General features: G+C 47.1%; 37 non-coding genes across 37 annotated transcripts; 23 read left to right on the plus strand and 14 right to left on the minus strand.

Annotated features, from left to right (window-relative positions):
• Window positions 1-288: 288 nt before the first annotated feature.
• On the plus strand, window positions 289-361 carry trnaf-gaa (transfer RNA phenylalanine (anticodon GAA)). Its single transcript has one exon. It is a non-coding gene; the product is annotated as a tRNA-Phe (tRNA).
• Window positions 362-866: 505 nt separating this feature from the next.
• On the minus strand, window positions 867-938 carry trnaa-cgc (transfer RNA alanine (anticodon CGC)). Its single transcript has one exon. It is a non-coding gene; the product is annotated as a tRNA-Ala (tRNA).
• Window positions 939-1,810: 872 nt separating this feature from the next.
• trnaf-gaa (transfer RNA phenylalanine (anticodon GAA)) lies at window positions 1,811-1,883 on the plus strand. The gene has a single exon. It is a non-coding gene; the product is annotated as a tRNA-Phe (tRNA).
• Window positions 1,884-2,166: 283 nt separating this feature from the next.
• Window positions 2,167-2,239, plus strand: trnar-ccu (transfer RNA arginine (anticodon CCU)). The gene has a single exon. It is a non-coding gene; the product is annotated as a tRNA-Arg (tRNA).
• Window positions 2,240-2,388: 149 nt separating this feature from the next.
• On the minus strand, window positions 2,389-2,460 carry trnaa-ugc (transfer RNA alanine (anticodon UGC)). The gene has a single exon. It is a non-coding gene; the product is annotated as a tRNA-Ala (tRNA).
• A 1,196-nt stretch (window positions 2,461-3,656) lies between these two features.
• Window positions 3,657-3,729, plus strand: trnaf-gaa (transfer RNA phenylalanine (anticodon GAA)). The gene has a single exon. It is a non-coding gene; the product is annotated as a tRNA-Phe (tRNA).
• Window positions 3,730-4,023: 294 nt separating this feature from the next.
• Window positions 4,024-4,096, plus strand: trnar-ccu (transfer RNA arginine (anticodon CCU)). The gene has a single exon. It is a non-coding gene; the product is annotated as a tRNA-Arg (tRNA).
• Window positions 4,097-4,245: 149 nt separating this feature from the next.
• Window positions 4,246-4,317, minus strand: trnaa-ugc (transfer RNA alanine (anticodon UGC)). Its single transcript has one exon. It is a non-coding gene; the product is annotated as a tRNA-Ala (tRNA).
• A 1,304-nt stretch (window positions 4,318-5,621) lies between these two features.
• Window positions 5,622-5,694, plus strand: trnaf-gaa (transfer RNA phenylalanine (anticodon GAA)). Its single transcript has one exon. It is a non-coding gene; the product is annotated as a tRNA-Phe (tRNA).
• Window positions 5,695-6,199: 505 nt separating this feature from the next.
• Window positions 6,200-6,271, minus strand: trnaa-cgc (transfer RNA alanine (anticodon CGC)). Its single transcript has one exon. It is a non-coding gene; the product is annotated as a tRNA-Ala (tRNA).
• A 980-nt stretch (window positions 6,272-7,251) lies between these two features.
• trnaf-gaa (transfer RNA phenylalanine (anticodon GAA)) lies at window positions 7,252-7,324 on the plus strand. The gene has a single exon. It is a non-coding gene; the product is annotated as a tRNA-Phe (tRNA).
• Window positions 7,325-7,828: 504 nt separating this feature from the next.
• On the minus strand, window positions 7,829-7,900 carry trnaa-ugc (transfer RNA alanine (anticodon UGC)). Its single transcript has one exon. It is a non-coding gene; the product is annotated as a tRNA-Ala (tRNA).
• Window positions 7,901-8,880: 980 nt separating this feature from the next.
• trnaf-gaa (transfer RNA phenylalanine (anticodon GAA)) lies at window positions 8,881-8,953 on the plus strand. The gene has a single exon. It is a non-coding gene; the product is annotated as a tRNA-Phe (tRNA).
• Window positions 8,954-9,459: 506 nt separating this feature from the next.
• Window positions 9,460-9,531, minus strand: trnaa-ugc (transfer RNA alanine (anticodon UGC)). The gene has a single exon. It is a non-coding gene; the product is annotated as a tRNA-Ala (tRNA).
• Window positions 9,532-10,619: 1,088 nt separating this feature from the next.
• trnaf-gaa (transfer RNA phenylalanine (anticodon GAA)) lies at window positions 10,620-10,692 on the plus strand. Its single transcript has one exon. It is a non-coding gene; the product is annotated as a tRNA-Phe (tRNA).
• A 314-nt stretch (window positions 10,693-11,006) lies between these two features.
• On the plus strand, window positions 11,007-11,079 carry trnar-ccu (transfer RNA arginine (anticodon CCU)). The gene has a single exon. It is a non-coding gene; the product is annotated as a tRNA-Arg (tRNA).
• A 149-nt stretch (window positions 11,080-11,228) lies between these two features.
• On the minus strand, window positions 11,229-11,300 carry trnaa-ugc (transfer RNA alanine (anticodon UGC)). Its single transcript has one exon. It is a non-coding gene; the product is annotated as a tRNA-Ala (tRNA).
• Window positions 11,301-12,172: 872 nt separating this feature from the next.
• Window positions 12,173-12,245, plus strand: trnaf-gaa (transfer RNA phenylalanine (anticodon GAA)). Its single transcript has one exon. It is a non-coding gene; the product is annotated as a tRNA-Phe (tRNA).
• Window positions 12,246-12,528: 283 nt separating this feature from the next.
• Window positions 12,529-12,601, plus strand: trnar-ccu (transfer RNA arginine (anticodon CCU)). The gene has a single exon. It is a non-coding gene; the product is annotated as a tRNA-Arg (tRNA).
• A 149-nt stretch (window positions 12,602-12,750) lies between these two features.
• trnaa-ugc (transfer RNA alanine (anticodon UGC)) lies at window positions 12,751-12,822 on the minus strand. The gene has a single exon. It is a non-coding gene; the product is annotated as a tRNA-Ala (tRNA).
• A 1,088-nt stretch (window positions 12,823-13,910) lies between these two features.
• On the plus strand, window positions 13,911-13,983 carry trnaf-gaa (transfer RNA phenylalanine (anticodon GAA)). The gene has a single exon. It is a non-coding gene; the product is annotated as a tRNA-Phe (tRNA).
• A 283-nt stretch (window positions 13,984-14,266) lies between these two features.
• trnar-ccu (transfer RNA arginine (anticodon CCU)) lies at window positions 14,267-14,339 on the plus strand. The gene has a single exon. It is a non-coding gene; the product is annotated as a tRNA-Arg (tRNA).
• Window positions 14,340-14,487: 148 nt separating this feature from the next.
• Window positions 14,488-14,559, minus strand: trnaa-cgc (transfer RNA alanine (anticodon CGC)). Its single transcript has one exon. It is a non-coding gene; the product is annotated as a tRNA-Ala (tRNA).
• A 980-nt stretch (window positions 14,560-15,539) lies between these two features.
• Window positions 15,540-15,612, plus strand: trnaf-gaa (transfer RNA phenylalanine (anticodon GAA)). The gene has a single exon. It is a non-coding gene; the product is annotated as a tRNA-Phe (tRNA).
• A 506-nt stretch (window positions 15,613-16,118) lies between these two features.
• Window positions 16,119-16,190, minus strand: trnaa-cgc (transfer RNA alanine (anticodon CGC)). The gene has a single exon. It is a non-coding gene; the product is annotated as a tRNA-Ala (tRNA).
• Window positions 16,191-17,170: 980 nt separating this feature from the next.
• On the plus strand, window positions 17,171-17,243 carry trnaf-gaa (transfer RNA phenylalanine (anticodon GAA)). Its single transcript has one exon. It is a non-coding gene; the product is annotated as a tRNA-Phe (tRNA).
• A 283-nt stretch (window positions 17,244-17,526) lies between these two features.
• trnar-ccu (transfer RNA arginine (anticodon CCU)) lies at window positions 17,527-17,599 on the plus strand. The gene has a single exon. It is a non-coding gene; the product is annotated as a tRNA-Arg (tRNA).
• A 150-nt stretch (window positions 17,600-17,749) lies between these two features.
• On the minus strand, window positions 17,750-17,821 carry trnaa-cgc (transfer RNA alanine (anticodon CGC)). The gene has a single exon. It is a non-coding gene; the product is annotated as a tRNA-Ala (tRNA).
• A 1,088-nt stretch (window positions 17,822-18,909) lies between these two features.
• Window positions 18,910-18,982, plus strand: trnaf-gaa (transfer RNA phenylalanine (anticodon GAA)). Its single transcript has one exon. It is a non-coding gene; the product is annotated as a tRNA-Phe (tRNA).
• A 283-nt stretch (window positions 18,983-19,265) lies between these two features.
• trnar-ccu (transfer RNA arginine (anticodon CCU)) lies at window positions 19,266-19,338 on the plus strand. The gene has a single exon. It is a non-coding gene; the product is annotated as a tRNA-Arg (tRNA).
• Window positions 19,339-19,487: 149 nt separating this feature from the next.
• trnag-ccc (transfer RNA glycine (anticodon CCC)) lies at window positions 19,488-19,559 on the minus strand. The gene has a single exon. It is a non-coding gene; the product is annotated as a tRNA-Gly (tRNA).
• Window positions 19,560-20,647: 1,088 nt separating this feature from the next.
• trnaf-gaa (transfer RNA phenylalanine (anticodon GAA)) lies at window positions 20,648-20,720 on the plus strand. Its single transcript has one exon. It is a non-coding gene; the product is annotated as a tRNA-Phe (tRNA).
• A 287-nt stretch (window positions 20,721-21,007) lies between these two features.
• Window positions 21,008-21,080, plus strand: trnar-ccu (transfer RNA arginine (anticodon CCU)). Its single transcript has one exon. It is a non-coding gene; the product is annotated as a tRNA-Arg (tRNA).
• Window positions 21,081-21,229: 149 nt separating this feature from the next.
• Window positions 21,230-21,301, minus strand: trnaa-ugc (transfer RNA alanine (anticodon UGC)). The gene has a single exon. It is a non-coding gene; the product is annotated as a tRNA-Ala (tRNA).
• Window positions 21,302-22,065: 764 nt separating this feature from the next.
• trnaf-gaa (transfer RNA phenylalanine (anticodon GAA)) lies at window positions 22,066-22,138 on the plus strand. The gene has a single exon. It is a non-coding gene; the product is annotated as a tRNA-Phe (tRNA).
• A 284-nt stretch (window positions 22,139-22,422) lies between these two features.
• trnar-ccu (transfer RNA arginine (anticodon CCU)) lies at window positions 22,423-22,495 on the plus strand. The gene has a single exon. It is a non-coding gene; the product is annotated as a tRNA-Arg (tRNA).
• A 149-nt stretch (window positions 22,496-22,644) lies between these two features.
• trnaa-cgc (transfer RNA alanine (anticodon CGC)) lies at window positions 22,645-22,716 on the minus strand. Its single transcript has one exon. It is a non-coding gene; the product is annotated as a tRNA-Ala (tRNA).
• Between the last annotated feature and the right edge of the window lie 911 nt (window positions 22,717-23,627).

Consider the following 23,627-nt stretch of genomic DNA (forward strand, 5'->3'; position numbering starts at 1 on the left):
ATACATGTGCATTGATGTGTTTCTTGCAACATTGATTGTCAGCTCCATGTCAGCACAGTCCTCAACTCGTGTTGTCCTTGTCGGCAGAACAGGTGTGAGTGTGTTCCTGGGTGGTAAAAGATCCCTTGGCAGAAGTGGGATTCCATCCCAAGCATCCAGTGAAGACTGCGAGCTGAAAGCAGCGCCTCAGACCACTCAGCCATCCTGACTTGTGCGGCTGTGTTTAAATGGAGTCAATCCCGACGTAAGCGAAAACAGTGGATATCACAATGGATGTGGTTGTATTTGGCCGAAATAGCTCAGTTGGGAGAGCGTTAGACTGAAGATCTAAAGGTCCCTGGTTCAATCCCGGGTTTCGGCATTTCACGACGAGTATGTTCAGAAAGCACAAAGAGCCCATGTACTGCACACGTGTGCGTTTCTATTTTGCAGCTAGAGTGCACTGTGCTCCGATTCAAAGGTAATTGATTCAAAGCCCTTTTGCAAATACAACTCTAGGCGAAATCAACGACAGGCTCCTTGTTCACTTTACACTGCAGGCTGTGCAATGACTCCTGCAACGGGACAATTCCTGTAACTATTCACTTCATTGCACTGTTTCGTGCTTTTTTTTTTTTTTTTCATGTTCAGAAACTACCTGACTGAGCCCCAGTGGCCTAATGGATAAGGCACTGGCCTTTAAGCCAGGGATTGTGGGTTCGAGTCCCATCTGGGGTGATGTCTGCCTTGTTTCTGCACACAATTGGTAATTCTCTGTGGGTTCTTGTCGTTTTTTCCTTCTGCTCATATCCTATTCACGAATTGCATCTGGGAAAGTTGGGAACTGCGCCGATTGAACCGGGAAACATAGACATTAAAAGATATCCTGGAGATGCCGAGGATTGATCACGGGACCTCATACATGCGAAGCATGCGCTCTACCACTGAGCTACATCCCCACCACCTGCATGTGTTTCCTTCTACAGCAAACAAACAATGCAACACAGAAAGAAAAGAGTTGCACTGTCATTCCTTGAGTCTCAAAGCATGCTACGACGCTGTTCCTAGCGTTGCCCAACGGCACACAACACCAACAAGTAAACAATGCAACACAGAAAGAAAAGAGTTGCACTGTCGTTCCTTGAGTCTCAAAGCATGCTACGACGCTGTTCCTAGCGTTGCCCAACGGTACAATATGTGGATGACATGGGCAAGGAGAAGGAGAAAGAAGCTACAGTGCGCTGGACAATGGATGACACGTAACGCAAGCAACAGTTTCTCCCAGAAACAGCGTGTGAGCGCATCCACTGTGAATAGTGAAGGAGAAGACGACATTGCAGCGACGCACATGGGTGCGTCATTTTCACTTCTCGGGATCAAGTCATAGACCGCCTGTTGCCAAAAATCACACTGTCAGGGCCAGGTGTGATACATAGAAGTTACACGCACTAACGCCGAGCTACAGCCTCTACTATGCTGAGTGTTGCTTCGAGGGTACAGGGACTAAAGAATGACATGTTGAAGTCAATTAATCAAAGACTAAATACATGTGCATTGATGTGTTTCTTGCAACATTGATTGTCAGCTCCATGTCAGCACAGTCCTCAACTCGTGTTGTCCTTGTCGGCAGAACAGGTGTGAGTGTGTTCCTGGGTGGTAAAAGATCCCTTGGCAGAAGTGGGATTCCATCCCAAGCATCCAGTGAAGACTGCGAGCTGAAAGCAGCGCCTCAGACCACTCAGCCATCCTGACTTGTGCGGCTGTGTTTAAATGGAGTCAATCCCGACGTAATCGAAAACAGTGGATATCACAATGGATGTGGTTGTATTTGGCCGAAATAGCTCAGTTGGGAGAGCGTTAGACTGAAGATCTAAAGGTCCCTGGATCAATCCCGGGTTTCGGCATTTCACGAGGAGTATGTTCAGAAAGCACAAAGAGCCCATGTACTGCACACGTGTGCGTTTCTATTTTGCAGCTAGAGTGCACTGTGCTCCGATTCAAAGGTAATTGATTCAAAGCCCTTTTGCAAATACAACTCTAGGCGAAATCAACGACAGGCTCCTTGTTCACTTTACACTGCAGGCTGTGCAATGACTCCTGCAATGGGACAATTCCTGTAACTATTCACTTCATTGCACTGTTTCGTGCTTTTTTTTTTTTTTTCATGTTCAGAAACTACCTGACTGAGCCCCAGTGGCCTAATGGATAAGGCACTGGCCTCCTAAGCCAGGGATTGTGGGTTCAAGTCCCATCTGGGGTGATGCCTGCCTTGTTTCTGAACACAATTGGTAATTCTCTGTGGGCTCTTGTCGTTTTTTCCTTCTGCTCATATCCTATTCACGAATTGCATCTGGGAAAGTTGGGAACTGCGCCGATTGAACCGGGAAACATAGACATTAAAAGATATCCTGGAGATGCCGAGGATTGATCTCGGGACCTCATACATGCAAAGCATGCGCTGTACCACTGAGCTACATCCCCACCACCAGCATGTGTTTCCTTCAACAGCAAACAAACAATGCAACACAGAAAGAAAAGAGTTGCACTGTCATTCCTTGAGTCTCAAAGCATGCTACGACGCTGTTCCTAGCGTAACCCAATGGCACACAACACCAACAAGTAAACAATGCAACACAGAAAGAAAAGAGTTGCACTGTCGTTCCTTGAGTCTGAAAGCATGCTACGACGCTGTTCCTAGCGTTGCCCAACGGCACACAACACCAACAAGTAAACAATGCAACACAGAAAGAAAAGAGTTGCACTGTCATTCCTTGAGTCTCAAAGCATGCTACGACGCTGTTCCTAGCGTAACCCAATGGCACACAACACCAACAAGTAAACAATGCAACACAGAACGAAAAGAGTTGCACTGTCGTTCCTTGAGTCTCAAAGCATGCTACGACGCTGTTCCTAGCGTTGCCCAACGGCACACAACACCAACAAGTAAACAATGCAACACAGAAAGAAAAGAGTTGCACTGTCGTTCCTTGAGTCTCAAAGCATGCTACGACGCTGTTCCTAGCGTTGCCCAACGGTACAATATGTGGATGACATGGGCAAGGAGAAGGAGAAAGAAGCTACAGTGCGCTGGACAATGGATGACACGTAACGCAAGCAACAGTTTCTCCCAGAAACAGCGTGTGAGCGCATCCACTGTGAATAGTGAAGGAGAAGACGACATTGCAGCGACGCACATGGGTGCGTCATTTTCACTTCTCGGGATCAAGTCATAGACCGCCTGTTGCCAAAAATCACACTGTCAGGGCCAGGTGTGATACATAGAAGTTACACGCACTAACGCCGAGCTACAGCCTCTACTATGCTGAGTGTTGCTTCGAGGGTACAGGGACTAAAGAATGACATGTTGAAGTCAATTAATCAAAGACTAAATACATGTGCATTGATGTGTTTCTTGCAACATTGATTGTCAGCTCCATGTCAGCACAGTCCTCAACTCGTGTTGTCCTTGTCGGCAGAACAGGTGTGAGTGTGTTCCTGGGTGGTAAAAGATCCCTTGGCAGAAGTGGGATTCCATCCCAAGCATCCAGTGAAGACTGCGAGCTGAAAGCAGCGCCTCAGACCACTCAGCCATCCTGACTTGTGCGGCTGTGTTTAAATGGAGTCAATCCCGACGTAATCGAAAACAGTGGATATCACAATGGATGTGGTTGTATTTGGCCGAAATAGCTCAGTTGGGAGAGCGTTAGACTGAAGATCTAAAGGTCCCTGGATCAATCCCGGGTTTCGGCATTTCACGACGAGTATGTTCAGAAAGCACAAAGAGCCCATGTACTGCACACGTGTGCGTTTCTATTTTGCAGCTAGAGTGCACTGTGCTCCGATTCAAAGGTAATTGATTCAAAGCCCTTTTGCAAATACAACTCTAGGCGAAATCAACGACAGGCTCCTTGTTCACTTTACACTGCAGGCTGTGCAATGACTCCTGCAATGGGACAATTCCTGTAACTATTCACTTCATTGCACTGTTTCGTGCTTTTTTTTTTTTTTTTTTTTTTTTTTCATGTTCAGAAGCTACCTGACTGAGCCCCAGTGGCCTAATGGATAAGGCACTGGCCTCCTAAGCCAGGGATTGTGGGTTCAAGTCCCATCTGGGGTGATGCCTGCCTTGTTTCTGAACACAATTGGTAATTCTCTGTGGGCTCTTGTCGTTTTTTCCTTCTGCTCATATCCTATTCACGAATTGCATCTGGGAAAGTTGGGAACTGCGCCGATTGAACCGGGAAACATAGACATTAAAAGATATCCTGGAGATGCCGAGGATTGATCTCGGGACCTCATACATGCAAAGCATGCGCTCTACCACTGAGCTACATCCCCACCACCAGCATGTGTTTCCTTCAACAGCAAACAAACAATGCAACACAGAAAGAAAAGAGTTGCACTGTCATTCCTTGAGTCTCAAAGCATGCTACGACGCTGTTCCTAGCGTAACCCAATGGCACACAACACCAACAAGTAAACAATGCAACACAGAAAGAAAAGAGTTGCACTGTCGTTCCTTGAGTCTGAAAGCATGCTACGACGCTGTTCCTAGCGTTGCCCAACGGCACACAACACCAACAAGTAAACAATGCAACACAGAAAGAAAAGAGTTGCACTGTCGTTCCTTGAGTCTCAAAGCATGCTACGACGCTGTTCCTAGCGTTGGCCAACGGCACACAACACCAACAAGTAAACAATGCAACACAGAAAGATAAGAGTTGCACTGTCATTCCTTGAGTCTCAAAGCATGCTACGACGCTGTTCCTAGCGTAACCCAATGGCACACAACACCAACAAGTAAACAATGCAACACAGAAAGAAAAGAGTTGCACTGTCGTTCCTTGAGTCTCAAAGCATGCTACGACGCTGTTCCTAGCGTTGCCCAACGGCACACAACACCAACAGGTAAACAATGCAACACAGAACGAAAAGAGTTGCACTGTCGTTCCTTGAGTCTCAAAGCATGCTACGACGCTGTTCCTAGCGTTGCCCAACGGTACAATATGTGGATGACATGGGCAAGGAGAAGGAGAAAGAAGCTACAGTGCGCTGGACAATGGATGACACGTAACGCAAGCAACAGTTTCTCCCAGAAACAGCGTGTGAGCGCATCCACTGTGAATAGTGAAGGAGAAGACGACATTGCAGCGACGCACATGGGTGCGTCATTTTCACTTCTCGGGATCAAGTCATAGACCGCCTGTTGCCAAAAATCACACTGTCAGGGCCAGGTGTGATACATAGAAGTTACACGCACTAACGCCGAGCTACAGCCTCTACTATGCTGAGTGTTGCTTCGAGGGTACAGGGACTAAAGAATGACATGTTGAAGTCAATTAATCAAAGACTAAATACATGTGCATTGATGTGTTTCTTGCAACATTGATTGTCAGCTCCATGTCAGCACAGTCCTCAACTCGTGTTGTCCTTGTCGGCAGAACAGGTGTGAGTGTGTTCCTGGGTGGTAAAAGATCCCTTGGCAGAAGTGGGATTCCATCCCAAGCATCCAGTGAAGACTGCGAGCTGAAAGCAGCGCCTCAGACCACTCAGCCATCCTGACTTGTGCGGCTGTGTTTAAATGGAGTCAATCCCGACGTAATCGAAAACAGTGGATATCACAATGGATGTGGTTGTATTTGGCCGAAATAGCTCAGTTGGGAGAGCGTTAGACTGAAGATCTAAAGGTCCCTGGTTCAATCCCGGGTTTCGGCATTTCACGAGGAGTATGTTCAGAAAGCACAAAGAGCCCATGTACTGCACACGTGTGCGTTTCTATTTTGCAGCTAGAGTGCACTGTGCTCCGATTCAAAGGTAATTGATTCAAAGCCCTTTTGCAAATACAACTCTAGGCGAAATCAACGACAGGCTCCTTGTTCACTTTACACTGCAGGCTGTGCAATGACTCCTGCAACGGGACAATTCCTGTAACTATTCACTTCATTGCACTGTTTCGTGCTTTTTTTTTTTTTTTTCATGTTCAGAAACTACCTGACTGAGCCCCAGTGGCCTAATGGATAAGGCACTGGCCTTTAAGCCAGGGATTGTGGGTTCGAGTCCCATCTGGGGTGATGTCTGCCTTGTTTCTGCACACAATTGGTAATTCTCTGTGGGTTCTTGTCGTTTTTTCCTTCTGCTCATATCCTATTCACGAATTGCATCTGGGAAAGTTGGGAACTGCGCCGATTGAACCGGGAAACATAGACATTAAAAGATATCCTGGAGATGCCGAGGATTGATCACGGGACCTCATACATGCGAAGCATGCGCTCTACCACTGAGCTACATCCCCACCACCTGCATGTGTTTCCTTCTACAGCAAACAAACAATGCAACACAGAAAGAAAAGAGTTGCACTGTCATTCCTTGAGTCTCAAAGCATGCTACGACGCTGTTCCTAGCGTTGCCCAACGGCACACAACACCAACAAGTAAACAATGCAACACAGAAAGAAAAGAGTTGCACTGTCGTTCCTTGAGTCTCAAAGCATGCTACGACGCTGTTCCTAGCGTTGCCCAACGGCACACAACACCAACAAGTAAACAATGCAACACAGAAAGAAAGGAGTTGCACTGTCGTTCCTTGAGTCTCAAAGCATGCTACGACGCTGTTCCTAGCGTTGCCCAACGGTACAATATGTGGATGACATGGGCAAGGAGAAGGAGAAAGAAGCTACAGTGCGCTGGACAATGGATGACACGTAACGCAAGCAACAGTTTCTCCCAGAAACAGCGTGTGAGCGCATCCACTGTGAATAGTGAAGGAGAAGACGACATTGCAGCGACGCACATGGGTGCGTCATTTTCACTTCTCGGGATCAAGTCATAGACCGCCTGTTGCCAAAAATCACACTGTCAGGGCCAGGTGTGATACATAGAAGTTACACGCACTAACGCCGAGCTACAGCCTCTACTATGCTGAGTGTTGCTTCGAGGGTACAGGGACTAAAGAATGACATGTTGAAGTCAATTAATCAAAGACTAAATACATGTGCATTGATGTGTTTCTTGCAACATTGATTGTCAGCTCCATGTCAGCACAGTCCTCACCTCGTGTTGTCCTTGTCGGTAGAACAGGTGTGAGTGTGTTCCTGGGTGGTAAAAGATCCCTTGGCAGAAGTGGGATTCCATCCCAAGCATCCAGTGAAGACTGCGAGCTGAAAGCAGCGCCTCAGACCACTCAGCCATCCTGACTTGTGCGGCTGTGTTTAAATGGAGTCAATCCCGACGTAATCGAAAACAGTGGATATCACAATGGATGTGGTTGTATTTGGCCGAAATAGCTCAGTTGGGAGAGCGTTAGACTGAAGATCTAAAGGTCCCTGGTTCAATCCCGGGTTTCGGCATTTCACGAGGAGTATGTTCAGAAAGCACAAAGAGCCCATGTACTGCACACGTGTGCGTTTCTATTTTGCAGCTAGAGTGCACTGTGCTCCGATTCAAAGGTAATTGATTCAAAGCCCTTTTGCAAATACAACTCTAGGCGAAATCAACGACAGGCTCCTTGTTCACTTTACACTGCAGGCTGTGCAATGACTCCTGCAACGGGACAATTCCTGTAACTATTCACTTCATTGCACTGTTTCGTGCTTTTTTTTTTTTTTTCATGTTCAGAAACTACCTGACTGAGCCCCAGTGGCCTAATGGATAAGGCACTGGCCTTTAAGCCAGGGATTGTGGGTTCGAGTCCCATCTGGGGTGATGTCTGCCTTGTTTCTGCACACAATTGGTAATTCTCTGTGGGTTCTTGTCGTTTTTTCCTTCTGCTCATATCCTATTCACGAATTGCATCTGGGAAAGTTGGGAATTGAGCCGATTGAACCGGGAAACATAGACATTAAAAGATATCCTGGAGATGCCGAGGATTGATCTCGGGACCTCGTACATGCAAAGCATGCGCTCTACCACTGAGCTACATCCCCACCACCAGCATGTGTTTCCTTCAACAGCAAACAAACAATGCAACACAGAAAGAAAAGAGTTGCACTGTCATTCCTTGAGTCTCAAAGCATGCTACGACGCTGTTCCTAGCGTTGCCCAACGGCACACAACACCAACAAGTAAACAATGCAACACAGAAAGAAAAGAGTTGCACTGTCGTTCCTTGAGTCTCAAAGCATGCTACGACGCTGTTCCTAGCGTTGCCCAACGGCACACAACACCAACAAGTAAACAATGCAACACAGAAAGAAAGGAGTTGCACTGTCGATCCTTGAGTCTCAAAGCATGCTACGACGCTGTTCCTAGCGTTGCCCAACGGTACAATATGTGGATGACATGGGCAAGGAGAAGGAGAAAGAAGCTACAGTGCGCTGGACAATGGATGACACGTAACGCAAGCAACAGTTTCTCCCAGAAACAGCGTGTGAGCGCATCCACTGTGAATAGTGAAGGAGAAGACGACATTGCAGCGACGCACATGGGTGCGTCATTTTCACTTCTCGGGATCAAGTCATAGACCGCCTGTTGCCAAAAATCACACTGTCAGGGCCAGGTGTGATACATAGAAGTTACACGCACTAACGCCGAGCTACAGCCTCTACTATGCTGAGTGTTGCTTCGAGGGTACAGGGACTAAAGAATGACATGTTGAAGTCAATTAATCAAAGACTAAATACATGTGCATTGATGTGTTTCTTGCAACATTGATTGTCAGCTCCATGTCAGCACAGTCCTCAACTCGTGTTGTCCTTGTCGGCAGAACAGGTCTGAGTGTGTTCCTGGGTGGTAAAAGATCCCTTGGCAGAAGTGGGATTCCATCCCAAGCATCCAGTGAAGACTGCGAGCTGAAAGCAGCGCCTCAGACCACTCAGCCATCCTGACTTGTGCGGCTGTGTTTAAATGGAGTCAATCCCGACGTAATCGAAAACAGTGGATATCACAATGGATGTGGTTGTATTTGGCCGAAATAGCTCAGTTGGGAGAGCGTTAGACTGAAGATCTAAAGGTCCCTGGTTCAATCCCGGGTTTCGGCATTTCACGAGGAGTATGTTCAGAAAGCACAAAGAGCCCATGTACTGCACACGTGTGCGTTTCTATTTTGCAGCTAGAGTGCACTGTGCTCCGATTCAAAGGTAATTGATTCAAAGCCCTTTTGCAAATACAACTCTAGGCGAAATCAATGACAGGCTCCTTGTTCACTTTACACTGCAGGCTGTGCAATGACTCCTGCAACGGGACAATTCCTGTAACTATTCACTTCATTGCACTGTTTCGTGCTTTTTTTTTTTTTTTTTCATGTTCAGAAACTACATGACTGAGCCCCAGTGGCCTAATGGATAAGGCACTGGCCTTTAAGCCAGGGATTGTGGGTTCGAGTCCCATCTGGGGTGATGTCTGCCTTGTTTCTGCACACAATTGGTAATTCTCTGTGGGTTCTTGTCGTTTTTTCCTTCTGCTCATATCCTATTCACGAATTGCATCTGGGAAAGTTGGGAATTGAGCCGATTGAACCGGGAAACATAGACATTAAAAGATATCCTGGAGATGCCGAGGATTGATCTCGGGACCTCATACATGCAAAGCATGCGCTCTACCACTGAGCTACATCCCCACCACCAGCATGTGTTTCCTTCAACAGCAAACAAACAATGCAACACAGAAAGAAAAGAGTTGCACTGTCATTCCTTGAGTCTCAAAGCATGCTACGACGCTGTTCCTAGCGTAACCCAATGGCACACAACACCAACAAGTAAACAATGCAACACAGAAAGAAAACAGTTGCACTGTCGTTCCTTGAGTCTCAAAGCATGCTACGACGCTGTTCCTAGCGTTGCCCAACGGCACACAACACCAACAAGTAAACAATGCAACACAGAAAGAAAAGAGTTGCACTGTCGTTCCTTGAGTCTCAAAGCATGCTACGACGCTGTTCCTAGCGTTGCCCAACGGCACACAACACCAACAAGTAAACAATGCAACACAGAAAGAAAAGAGTTGCACTGTCGTTCCTTGAGTCTCAAAGCATGCTACGACGCTGTTCCTAGCGTTGCCCAACGGTACAATATGTGGATGACATGGGCAAGGAGAAGGAGAAAGAAGCTAAAGTGCGCTGGACAATGGATGACACGTAACGCAAGCAACAGTTTCTCCCAGAAACAGCGTGTGAGCGCATCCACTGTGAATAGTGAAGGAGAAGACGACATTGCAGCGACGCACATGGGTGCGTCATTTTCACTTCTCGGGATCAAGTCATAGACCGCCTGTTGCCAAAAATCACACTGTCAGGGCCAGGTGTGATACATAGAAGTTACACGCACTAACGCCGAGCTACAGCCTCTACTATGCTGAGTGTTGCTTCGAGGGTACAGGGACTAAAGAATGACATGTTGAAGTCAATTAATCAAAGACTAAATACATGTGCATTGATGTGTTTCTTGCAACATTGATTGTCAGCTCCATGTCAGCACAGTCCTCAACTCGTGTTGTCCTTGTCGGCAGAACAGGTGTGAGTGTGTTCCTGGGTGGTAAAAGATCCCTTGGCAGAAGTGGGATTCCATCCCAAGCATCCAGTGAAGACTGCGAGCTGAAAGCAGCGCCTCAGACCACTCAGCCATCCTGACTTGTGCGGCTGTGTTTAAATGGAGTCAATCCCGACGTAATCGAAAACAGTGGATATCTCAATGGATGTGGTTGTATTTGGCCGAAATAGCTCAGTTGTGAGAGCGTTAGACTGAAGATCTAAAGGTCCCTGGTTCAATCCCGGGTTTCGGCATTTCACGACGAGTATGTTCAGAAAGCACAAAGAGCCCATGTACTGCACACGTGTGCGTTTCTATTTTGCAGCTAGAGTGCACTGTGCTCCGATTCAAAGGTAATTGATTCAAAGCCCTTTTGCAAATACAACTCTAGGCGAAATCAACGACAGGCTCCTTGTTCACTTTACACTGCAGGCTGTGCAATGACTCCTGCAATGGGACAATTCCTGTAACTATTCACTTCATTGCACTGTTTCGTGCTTTTTTTTTTTTTTTTTTTTTTTTTTTTTTTTTTTTTTTTTTTTTTCATGTTCAGAAACTACCTGACTGAGCCCCAGTGGCCTAATGGATAAGGCACTGGCCTCCTAAGCCAGGGATTGTGGGTTCAAGTCCCATCTGGGGTGATGCCTGCCTTGTTTCTGAACACAATTGGTAATTCTCTGTGGGCTCTTGTCGTTTTTTCCTTCTGCTCATATCCTATTCACGAATTGCATCTGGGAAAGTTGGGAACTGCGCCGATTGAACCGGGAAACATAGACATTAAAAGATATCCTGGAGATGCCGAGGATTGATCACGGGACCTCATACATGCAAAGCATGCGCTCTACCACTGAGCTACATCCCCACCACCTGCATGTGTTTCCTTCTACAGCAAACAAACAATGCAACACAGAAAGAAAAGAGTTGCACTGTCATTCCTTGAGTCTCAAAGCATGCTACGACGCTGTTCCTAGCGTTGCCCAACGGCACACAACACCAACAAGTAAACAATGCAACACAGAAAGAAAAGAGTTGCACTGTCGTTCCTTGAGTCTCAAAGCATGCTACGACGCTGTTCCTAGCGTTGCCCAACGGTACAATATGTGGATGACATGGGCAAGGAGAAGGAGAAAGAAGCTACAGTGCGCTGGACAATGGATGACACGTAACGCAAGCAACAGTTTCTCCCAGAAACAGCGTGTGAGCGCATCCACTGTGAATAGTGAAGGAGAAGACGACATTGCAGCGACGCACATGGGTGCGTCATTTTCACTTCTCGGGATCAAGTCATAGACCGCCTGTTGCCAAAAATCACACTGTCAGGGCCAGGTGTGATACATAGAAGTTACACGCACTAACGCCGAGCTACAGCCTCTACTATGCTGAGTGTTGCTTCGAGGGTACAGGGACTAAAGAATGACATGTTGAAGTCAATTAATCAAAGACTAAATACATGTGCATTGATGTGTTTCTTGCAACATTGATTGTCAGCTCCATGTCAGCACAGTCCTCAACTCGTGTTGTCCTTGTCGGCAGAACAGGTGTGAGTGTGTTCCTGGGTGGTAAAAGATCCCTTGGCAGAAGTGGGATTCCATCCCAAGCATCCAGTGAAGACTGCGAGCTGAAAGCAGCGCCTCAGACCACTCAGCCATCCTGACTTGTGCGGCTGTGTTTAAATGGAGTCAATCCCGACGTAATCGAAAACAGTGGATATCACAATGGATGTGGTTGTATTTGGCCGAAATAGCTCAGTTGGGAGAGCGTTAGACTGAAGATCTAAAGGTCCCTGGTTCAATCCCGGGTTTCGGCATTTCACGATGAGTATGTTCAGAAAGCACAAAGAGCCCATGTACTGCACACGTGTGCGTTTCTATTTTGCAGCTAGAGTGCACTGTGCTCCGATTCAAAGGTAATTGATTCAAAGCCCTTTTGCAAATACAACTCTAGGCGAAATCAACGACAGGCTCCTTGTTCACTTTACACTGCAGGCTGTGCAATGACTCCTGCAACGGGACAATTCCTGTAACTATTCACTTCATTGCACTGTTTCGTGCTTTTTTTTTTTTTTTCATGTTCAGAAACTACCTGACTGAGCCCCAGTGGCCTAATGGATAAGGCACTGGCCTCCTAAGCCAGGGATTGTGGGTTCGAGTCCCATCTGGGGTGATGCCTGCCTTGTTTCTGAACACAATTGGTAATTCTCTGTGGGCTCTTGTCGTTTTTTCCTTCTGCTCATATCCTATTCACGAATTGCATCTGGGAAAGTTGGGAACTGCGCCGATTGAACCGGGAAACATAGACATTAAAAGATATCCTGGAGATGCCGAGGATTGATCTCGGGACCTCATACATGCAAAGCATGCGCTCTACCACTGAGCTACATCCCCACCACCAGCATGTGTTTCCTTCAACAGCAAACAAACAATGCAACACAGAAAGAAAAGAGTTGCACTGTCATTCCTTGAGTCTCAAAGCATGCTACGACGCTGTTCCTAGCGTAACCCAATGGCACACAACACCAACAAGTAAACAATGCAACACAGAAAGAAAAGAGTTGCACTGTCGTTCCTTGAGTCTGAAAGCATGCTACGACGCTGTTCCTAGCGTTGCCCAACGGCACACAACACCAACAAGTAAACAATGCAACACAGAAAGAAAAGAGTTGCACTGTCGTTCCTTGAGTCTCAAAGCATGCTACGACGCTGTTCCTAGCGTTGCCCAACGGCACACAACACCAACATGTAAACAATGCAACACAGAAAGAAAAGAGTTGCACTGTCGTTCCTTGAGTCTCAAAGCATGCTACGACGCTGTTCCTAGCGTTGCCCAACGGTACAATATGTGGATGACATGGGCAAGGAGAAGGAGAAAGAAGCTACAGTGCGCTGGACAATGGATGACACGTAACGCAAGCAACAGTTTCTCCCAGAAACAGCGTGAGAGCGCATCCACTGTGAATAGTGAAGGAGAAGACGACACTGCAGCGACGCACATGGGTGCGTCATTTTCACTTCTCGGGATCAAGTCATAGACCGCCTGTTGCCAAAAATCACACTGTCAGGGCCAGGTGTGATACATAGAAGTTACACGCACTAACGCCGAGCTACAGCCTCTACTATGCTGAGTGTTGCTTCGAGGGTACAGGGACTAAAGAATGACATGTTGAAGTCAATTAATCAAAGACTAAATACATGTGCATTGATGTGTTTCTTGCAACATTGATTGTCAGCTCCATGTCAGCACAGTCCTCAACTCGTGTTGTCCTTGTCGGCAGAACAGGTGTGAGTGTGTTCCTGGGTGGTAAAAGATCCCTTGGCAGAAGTGGGATTCCATCCCAAGCATCCAGTGAAGACTGCGAGCTGAAAGCAGCGCCTCAGACCACTCAGCCATCCTGACTTGTGCGGCTGTGTTTAAATGGAGTCAATCCCGACGTAATCGAAAACAGTGGATATCTCAATGGATGTGGTTGTATTTGGCCGAAATAGCTCAGTTGGGAGAGCGTTAGACTGAAGATCTAAAGGTCCCTGGTTCAATCCCGGGTTTCGGCATTTCACGAGGAGTATGTTCAGAAAGCACAAAGAGCCCATGTACTGCACATGTGTGCGTTTCTATTTTGCAGCTAGAGTGCACTGTGCTCCGATTCAAAGGTAATTGATTCAAAGCCCTTTTGCAAATACAACTCTAGGCGAAATCAATGACAGGCTCCTTGTTCACTTTACACTGCAGGCTGTGCAATGACTCCTGCAACGGGACAATTCCTGTAACTATTCACTTCATTGCACTGTTTCGTGCTTTTTTTTTTTTTTTCATGTTCAGAAACTACCTGACTGAGCCCCAGTGGCCTAATGGATAAGGCACTGGCCTCCTAAGCCAGGGATTGTGGGTTCAAGTCCCATCTGGGGTGATGCCTGCCTTGTTTCTGAACACAATTGGTATTCTCTGTGGGCTCTTGTCGTTTTTTCCTTCTGCTCATATCCTATTCACGAATTGCATCTGGGAAAGTTGGGAACTGCGCCGATTGAACCGGGAAACATAGACATTAAAAGATATCCTGGAGATGCCGAGGATTGATCACGGGACCTCATACATGCGAAGCATGCGCTCTACCACTGAGCTACATCCCCACCACCTGCATGTGTTTCCTTCTACAGCAAACAAACAATGCAACACAGAAAGAAAAGAGTTGCACTGTCATTCCTTGAGTCTCAAAGCATGCTACGACGCTGTTCCTAGCGTTGCCCAACGGCACACAACACCAACAAGTAAACAATGCAACACAGAAAGAAAAGAGTTGCACTGTCATTCCTTGAGTCTCAAAGCATGCTACGACGCTGTTCCTAGCGTTGCCCAACGGCACACAACACCAACAAGTAAACAATGCAACACAGAAAGAAAAGAGTTGCACTGTCGTTCCTTGAGTCTCAAAGCATGCTACGACGCTGTTCCTAGCGTTGCCCAACGGTACAATATGTGGATGACATGGGCAAGGAGAAGGAGAAAGAAGCTACAGTGCGCTGGACAATGGATGACACGTAACGCAAGCAACAGTTTCTCCCAGAAACAGCGTGTGAGCGCATCCACTGTGAATAGTGAAGGAGAAGACGACATTGCAGCGACGCACATGGGTGCGTCATTTTCACTTCTCGGGATCAAGTCATAGACCGCCTGTTGCCAAAAATCACACTGTCAGGGCCAGGTGTGATACATAGAAGTTACACGCACTAACGCCGAGCTACAGCCTCTACTATGCTGAGTGTTGCTTCGAGGGTACAGGGACTAAAGAATGACATGTTGAAGTCAATTAATCAAAGACTAAATACATGTGCATTGATGTGTTTCTTGCAACATTGATTGTCAGCTCCATGTCAGCACAGTCCTCAACTCGTGTTGTCCTTGTCGGCAGAACAGGTGTGAGTGTGTTCCTGGGTGGTAAAAGATCCCTTGGCAGAAGTGGGATTCCATCCCAAGCATCCAGTGAAGACTGCGAGCTGAAAGCAGCGCCTCAGACCACTCAGCCATCCTGACTTGTGCGGCTGTGTTTAAATGGAGTCAATCCCGACGTAATCGAAAACAGTGGATATCACAATGGATGTGGTTGTATTTGGCCGAAATAGCTCAGTTGGGAGAGCGTTAGACTGAAGATCTAAAGGTCCCTGGTTCAATCCCGGGTTTCGGCATTTCACGAGGAGTATGTTCAGAAAGCACAAAGAGCCCATGTACTGCACACGTGTGCGTTTCTATTTTGCAGCTAGAGTGCACTGTGCTCCGATTCAAAGGTAATTGATTCAAAGCCCTTTTGCAAATACAACTCTAGGCGAAATCAACGACAGGCTCCTTGTTCACTTTACACTGCAGGCTGTGCAATGACTCCTGCAACGGGACAATTCCTGTAACTATTCACTTCATTGCACTGTTTCGTGCTTTTTTTTTTTTTTTCATGTTCAGAAACTACCTGACTGAGCCCCAGTGGCCTAATGGATAAGGCACTGGCCTCCTAAGCCAGGGATTTTGGGTTAGAGTCCCATCTGGGGTGATGCCTGCCTTGTTTCTGCACACAATTGGTAATTCTCTGTGGGCTCTTGTCGTTTTTTTCCTTCTGCTCATATCCTATTCACGAATTGCATCTGGGAAAGTTGGGAACTGCGCCGATTGAACCGGGAAACATAGACATTAAAAGATATCCTGGAGATGCCGAGGATTGATCTCGGGACCTCATACATGCGAAGCATGCGCTCTACCACTGAGCTACATCCCCACCACCAGCATGTGTTTCCTTCAACAGCAAACAAACAATGCAACACAGAAAGAAAAGAGTTGCACTGTCATTCCTTGAGTCTCAAAGCATGCTACGACGCTGTTCCTAGCGTAACCCAATGGCACACAACACCAACAAGTAAACAATGCAACACAGAACGAAAAGAGTTGCACTGTCGTTCCTTGAGTCTCAAAGCATGCTACGACGCTGTTCCTAGCGTTGCCCAACGGCACACAACACCAACAAGTAAACAATGCAACACAGAAAGAAAAGAGTTGCACTGTCGTTCCTTGAGTCTCAAAGCATGCTACGACGCTGTTCCTAGCGTTGCCCAACGGTACAATATGTGGATGACATGGGCAAGGAGAAGGAGAAAGAAGCTACAGTGCGCTGGACAATGGATGACACGTAACGCAAGCAACAGTTTCTCCCAGAAACAGCGTGTGAGCGCATCCACTGTGAATAGTGAAGGAGAAGACGACATTGCAGCGACGCACATGGGTGCGTCATTTTCACTTCTCGGGATCAAGTCATAGACCGCCTGTTGCCAAAAATCACACTGTCAGGGCCAGGTGTGATACATAGAAGTTACACGCACTAACGCCGAGCTACAGCCTCTACTATGCTGAGTGTTGCTTCGAGGGTACAGGGACTAAAGAATGACATGTTGAAGTCAATTAATCAAAGACTAAATACATGTGCATTGATGTGTTTCTTGCAACATTGATTGTCAGCTCCATGTCAGCACAGTCCTCAACTCGTGTTGTCCTTGTCGGCAGAACAGGTGTGAGTGTGTTCCTGGGTGGTAAAAGATCCCTTGGCAGAAGTGGGATTCCATCCCAAGCATCCAGTGAAGACTGCGAGCTGAAAGCAGCGCCTCAGACCACTCAGCCATCCTGACTTGTGCGGCTGTGTTTAAATGGAGTCAATCCCGACGTAATCGAAAACAGTGGATATCACAATGGATGTGGTTGTATTTGGCCGAAATAGCTCAGTTGGGAGAGCGTTAGACTGAAGATCTAAAGGTCCCTGGATCAATCCCGGGTTTCGGCATTTCACGAGGAGTATGTTCAGAAAGCACAAAGAGCCCATGTACTGCACACGTGTGCGTTTCTATTTTGCAGCTAGAGTGCACTGTGCTCCGATTCAAAGGTAATTGATTCAAAGCCCTTTTGCAAATACAACTCTAGGCGAAATCAACGACAGGCTCCTTGTTCACTTTACACTGCAGGCTGTGCAATGACTCCTGCAACGGGACAATTCCTGTAACTATTCACTTCATTGCACTGTTTCGTGCTTTTTTTTTTTTTTTCATGTTCAGAAACTACCTGACTGAGCCCCAGTGGCCTAATGGATAAGGCACTGGCCTCCTAAGCCAGGGATTGTGGGTTAGAGTCCCATCTGGGGTGATGCCTGCCTTGTTTCTGCACACAATTGGTAATTCTCTGTGGGCTCTTGTCGTTTTTTTCCTTCTGCTCATATCCTATTCACGAATTGCATCTGGGAAAGTTGGGAACTGCGCCGATTGAACCGGGAAACATAGACATTAAAAGATATCCTGGAGATGCCGAGGATTGATCTCGGGACCTCATACATGCGAAGCATGCGCTCTACCACTGAGCTACATCCCCAGCACCAGCATGTGTTTCCTTCAACAGCAAACAAACAATGCAACACAGAAAGAAAAGAGTTGCACTGTCATTCCTTGAGTCTCAAAGCATGCTACGACGCTGTTCCTAGCGTAACCCAATGGCACACAACACCAACAAGTAAACAATGCAACACAGAAAGAAAAGAGTTGCACTGTCGTTCCTTGAGTCTGAAAGCATGCTACGACGCTGTTCCTAGCGTTGCCCAACGGCACACAACACCAACAAGTAAACAATGCAACACAGAAAGAAAAGAGTTGCACTGTCGTTCCTTGAGTCTGAAAGCATGCTACGACGCTCTTCCTAGCGTTGCCCAACGGCACACAACACCAACAAGTAAACAATGCAACACAGAAAGAAAAGAGTTGCACTGTCGTTCCTTGAGTCTCAAAGCATGCTACGACGCTGTTCCTAGCGTTGCCCAACGGTACAATATGTGGATGACATGGGCAAGGAGAAGGAGAAAGAAGCTACAGTGCGCTGGACAATGGATGACACGTAACGCAAGCAACAGTTTCTCCCAGAAACAGCGTGTGAGCGCATCCACTGTGAATAGTGAAGGAGAAGACGACATTGCAGCGACGCACATGGGTGCGTCATTTTCACTTCTCGGGATCAAGTCATAGACCGCCTGTTGCCAAAAATCACACTGTCAGGGCCAGGTGTGATACATAGAAGTTACACGCACTAACGCCGAGCTACAGCCTCTACTATGCTGAGTGTTGCTTCGAGGGTACAGGGACTAAAGAATGACATGTTGAAGTCAATTAATCAAAGACTAAATACATGTGCATTGATGTGTTTCTTGCAACATTGATTGTCAGCTCCATGTCAGCACAGTCCTCAACTCGTGTTGTCCTTGTCGGCAGAACAGGTGTGAGTGTGTTCCTGGGTGGTAAAAGATCCCTTGGCAGAAGTGGGATTCCATCCCAAGCATCCAGTGAAGACTGCGAGCTGAAAGCAGCGCCTCAGACCACTCAGCCATCCTGACTTGTGCGGCTGTGTTTAAATGGAGTCAATCCCGACGTAATCGAAAACAGTGGATATCACAATGGATGTGGTTGTATTTGGCCGAAATAGCTCAGTTGGGAGAGCGTTAGACTGAAGATCTAAAGGTCCCTGGATCAATCCCGGGTTTCGGCATTTCACGAGGAGTATGTTCAGAAAGCACAAAGAGCCCATGTACTGCACACGTGTGCGTTTCTATTTTGCAGCTAGAGTGCACTGTGCTCCGATTCAAAGGTAATTGATTCAAAGCCCTTTTGCAAATACAACTCTAGGCGAAATCAACGACAGGCTCCTTGTTCACTTTACACTGCAGGCTGTGCAATGACTCCTGCAACGGGACAATTCCTGTAACTATTCACTTCATTGCACTGTTTCGTGCTTTTTTATTTTTTTTCATGTTCAGAAACTACCTGACTGAGCCCCAGTGGCCTAATGGATAAGGCACTGGCCTCCTAAGCCAGGGATTGTGGGTTCGAGTCCCATCTGGGGTGATGCCTGCCTTGTTTCTGAACACAATTGGTAATTCTCTGTGGGCTCTTGTCGTTTTTTCCTTCTGCTCATATCCTATTCACGAATTGCATCTGGGAAACTTGGGAACTGCGCCGATTGAACCGGGAAACATAGACATTAAAAGATATCCTGGAGATGCCGAGGATTGATCTCGGTACCTCATACATGGGAAGCATGCGCTCTACCACTGAGCTACATCCCCACCACCAGCATGTGTTTCCTTCAACAGCAAACAAACAATGCAACACAGAAAGAAAAGAGTTGCACTGTCATTCCTTGAGTCTCAAAGCATGCTACGACGCTGTTCCTAGCGTAACCCAATGGCACACAACACCAACAAGTAAACAATGCAACACAGAAAGAAAAGAGTTGCACTGTCGTTCCTTGAGTCTCAAAGCATGCTACGACGCTGTTCCTAGCGTTGCCCAACGGCACACAACACCAACAAGTAAACAATGCAACACAGAAAGAAAAGAGTTGCACTGTCGTTCCTTGAGTCTCAAAGCATGCTACGACGCTGTTCCTAGCGTTGCCCTACGGCACACAACACCAACAGGTAAACAATGCAACACAGAAAGAAAAGAGTTGCACTGTCGTTCCTTGAGTCTCAAAGCATGCTACGACGCTGTTCCTAGCGTTGCCCAACGGTACAATATGTGGATGACATGGGCAAGGAGAAGGAGAAAGAAGCTACTGTGCGCTGGACAATGGATGACACGTAACGCAAGCAACAGTTTCTCCCAGAAACAGCGTGTGAGCGCATCCACTGTGAATAGTGAAGGAGAAGACGACATTGCAGCGACGCACATGGGTGCGTCATTTTCACTTCTCGGGATCAAGTCATAGACCGCCTGTTGCCAAAAATCACACTGTCAGGGCCAGGTGTGATACATAGAAGTTACACGCACTAACGCCGAGCTACAGCCTCTACTATGCTGAGTGTTGCTTCGAGGGTACAGGGACTAAAGAATGACATGTTGAAGTCAATTAATCAAAGACTAAATACATGTGCATTGATGTGTTTCTGGCAACATTGATTGTCAGCTCCATGTCAGCACAGTCCTCAACTCGTGTTGTCCTTGTCGGCAGAACAGGTGTGAGTGTGTTCCTGGGTGGTAAAAGATCCCTTGGCAGAAGTGGGATTCCATCCCAAGCATCCAGTGAAGACTGCGAGCTGAAAGCAGCGCCTCAGACCACTCAGCCATCCTGACTTGTGCGGCTGTGTTTAAATGGAGTCAATCCCGACGTAATCGAAAACAGTGGATATCACAATGGATGTGGTTGTATTTGGCCGAAATAGCTCAGTTGGGAGAGCGTTAGACTGAAGATCTAAAGGTCCCTGGTTCAATCCCGGGTTTCGGCATTTCACGACGAGTATGTTCAGAAAGCACAAAGAGCCCATGTACTGCACACGTGTGCGTTTCTATTTTGCAGCTAGAGTGCACTGTGCTCCGATTCAAAGGTAATTGATTCAAAGCCCTTTTGCAAATACAACTCTAGGCGAAATCAACGACAGGCTCCTTGTTCACTTTACACTGCAGGCTGTGCAATGACTCCTGCAACGGGACAATTCCTGTAACTATTCACTTCATTGCACTGTTTCGTGCATTTTTTTTTTTTTTTTTTCATGTTCAGAAACTACCTGACTGAGCCCCAGTGGCCTAATGGATAAGGCACTGGCCTCCTAAGCCAGGGATTGTGGGTTCGAGTCCCATCTGGGGTGATGCCTGCCTTGTTTCTGAACACAATTGGTAATTCTCTGTGGGCTCTTGTCGTTTTTTCCTTCTGCTCATATCCTATTCACGAATTGCATCTGGGAAAGTTGGGAACTGCGCCGATTGAACCGGGAAACATAGACATTAAAAGATATCCTGGAGATGCCGAGGATTGATCTCGGGACCTCATACATGCAAAGCATGCGCTCTACCACTGAGCTACATCCCCACCACCAGCATGTGTTTCCTTCAACAGCAAACAAACAATGCAACACAGAAAGAAAAGAGTTGCACTGTCATTCCTTGAGTCTCAAAGCATGCTACGACGCTGTTCCTAGCGTTGCCCAACGGTACAATATGTGGATGACATGGGCAAGGAGAAGGAGAAAGAAGCTACAGTGCGCTGGACAATGGATGACACGTAACGCAAGCAACAGTTTCTCCCAGAAACAGCGTGTGAGCGCATCCACTGTGAATAGTGAAGGAGAAGACGACATTGCAGCGACGCACATGGGTGCGTCATTTTCACTTCTCGGGATCAAGTCATAGACCGCCTGGTGCCAAAAATCACACTGTCAGGGCCAGGTGTGATACATAGAAGTTACACGCACTAACGCCGAGCTACAGCCTCTACTATGCTGAGTGTTGCTTCGAGGGTACAGGGACTAAAGAATGACATGTTGAAGTCAATTAATCAAAGACTAAATACATGTGCATTGATGTGTTTCTTGCAACATTGATTGTCAGCTCCATGTCAGCACAGTCCTCAACTCGTGTTGTCCTTGTCGGCAGAACAGGTGTGAGTGTGTTCCTGGGTGGTAAAAGATCCCTTGGCAGAAGTGGGATTCCATCCCAAGCATCCAGTGAAGACTGCGAGCTGAAAGCAGCGCCTCAGACCACTCAGCCATCCTGACTTGTGCGGCTGTGTTTAAATGGAGTCAATCCCGACGTAATCGAAAACAGTGGATATCTCAATGGATGTGGTTGTATTTGGCCGAAATAGCTCAGTTGGGAGAGCGTTAGACTGAAGATCTAAAGGTCCCTGGTTCAATCCCGGGTTTCGGCATTTCACGAGGAGTATGTTCAGAAAGCACAAAGAGCCCATGTACTGCACACGTGTGCGTTTCTATTTTGCAGCTAGAGTGCACTGTGCTCCGATTCAAAGGTAATTGATTCAAAGCCCTTTTGCAAATACAACTCTAGGCGAAATCAACGACAGGCTCCTTGTTCACTTTACACTGCAGGCTGTGCAATGACTCCTGCAACGGGACAATTCCTGTAACTATTCACTTCATTGCACTGTTTCGTGCTTTTTTTTTTTTTTTTCATGTTCAGAAACTACCTGACTGAGCCCCAGTGGCCTAATGGATAAGGCACTGGCCTCCTAAGCCAGGGATTGTGGGTTCAAGTCCCATCTGGGGTGATGCCTGCCTTGTTTCTGAACACAATTGGTAATTCTCTGTGGGCTCTTGTCGTTTTTTCCTTCTGCTCATATCCTATTCACGAATTGCATCTGGGAAAGTTGGGAACTGCGCCGATTGAACCGGGAAACATAGACATTAAAAGATATCCTGGAGATGCCGAGGATTGATCACGGGACCTCATACATGCGAAGCATGCGCTCTACCACTGAGCTACATCCCCACCACCTGCATGTGTTTCCTTCTACAGCAAACAAACAATGCAACACAGAAAGAAAAGAGTTGCACTGTCATTCCTTGAGTCTCAAAGCATGCTACGACGCTGTTCCTAGCGTAACCCAATGGCACACAACACCAACAAGTAAACAATGCAACACAGAACGAAAAGAGTTGAACTGTCGTTCCTTGAGTCTGAAAGCATGCTACGACGCTGTTCCTAGCGTTGCCCAACGGCACACAACACCAACAAGTAAACAATGCAACACAGAAAGAAAAGAGTTGCACTGTCGTTCCTTGAGTCTCAAAGCATGCTACGACGCTGTTCCTAGCGTTGCCCAACGGTACAATATGTGGATGACATGGGCAAGGAGAAGGAGAAAGAAGCTACAGTGCGCTGGACAATGGATGACACGTAACGCAAGCAACAGTTTCTCCCAGAAACAGCGTGTGAGCGCATCCACTGTGAATAGTGAAGGAGAAGACGACATTGCAGCGACGCACATGGGTGCTTCATTTTCACTTCTCGGGATCAAGTCATAGACCGCCTGTTGCCAAAAATCACACTGTCAGGGCCAGGTGTGATACATAGAAGTTACACGCACTAACGCCGAGCTACAGCCTCTACTATGCTGAGTGTTGCTTCGAGGGTACAGGGACTAAAGAATGACATGTTGAAGTCAATTAATCAAAGACTAAATACATGTGCATTGATGTGTTTCTTGCAACATTGATTGTCAGCTCCATGTCAGCACAGTCCTCAACTCGTGTTGTCCTTGTCGGCAGAACAGGTGTGAGTGTGTTCCTGGGTGGTAAAAGATCCCTTGGCAGAAGTGGGATTCCATCCCAAGCATCCAGTGAAGACTGCGAGCTGAAAGCAGCGCCTCAGACCACTCAGCCATCCTGACTTGTGCGGCT

This window comes from Amia ocellicauda, chromosome 14 (assembly GCF_036373705.1).
Source record: "Amia ocellicauda isolate fAmiCal2 chromosome 14, fAmiCal2.hap1, whole genome shotgun sequence".
NCBI classification, from domain to species: domain Eukaryota; kingdom Metazoa; phylum Chordata; class Actinopteri; order Amiiformes; family Amiidae; genus Amia; species Amia ocellicauda.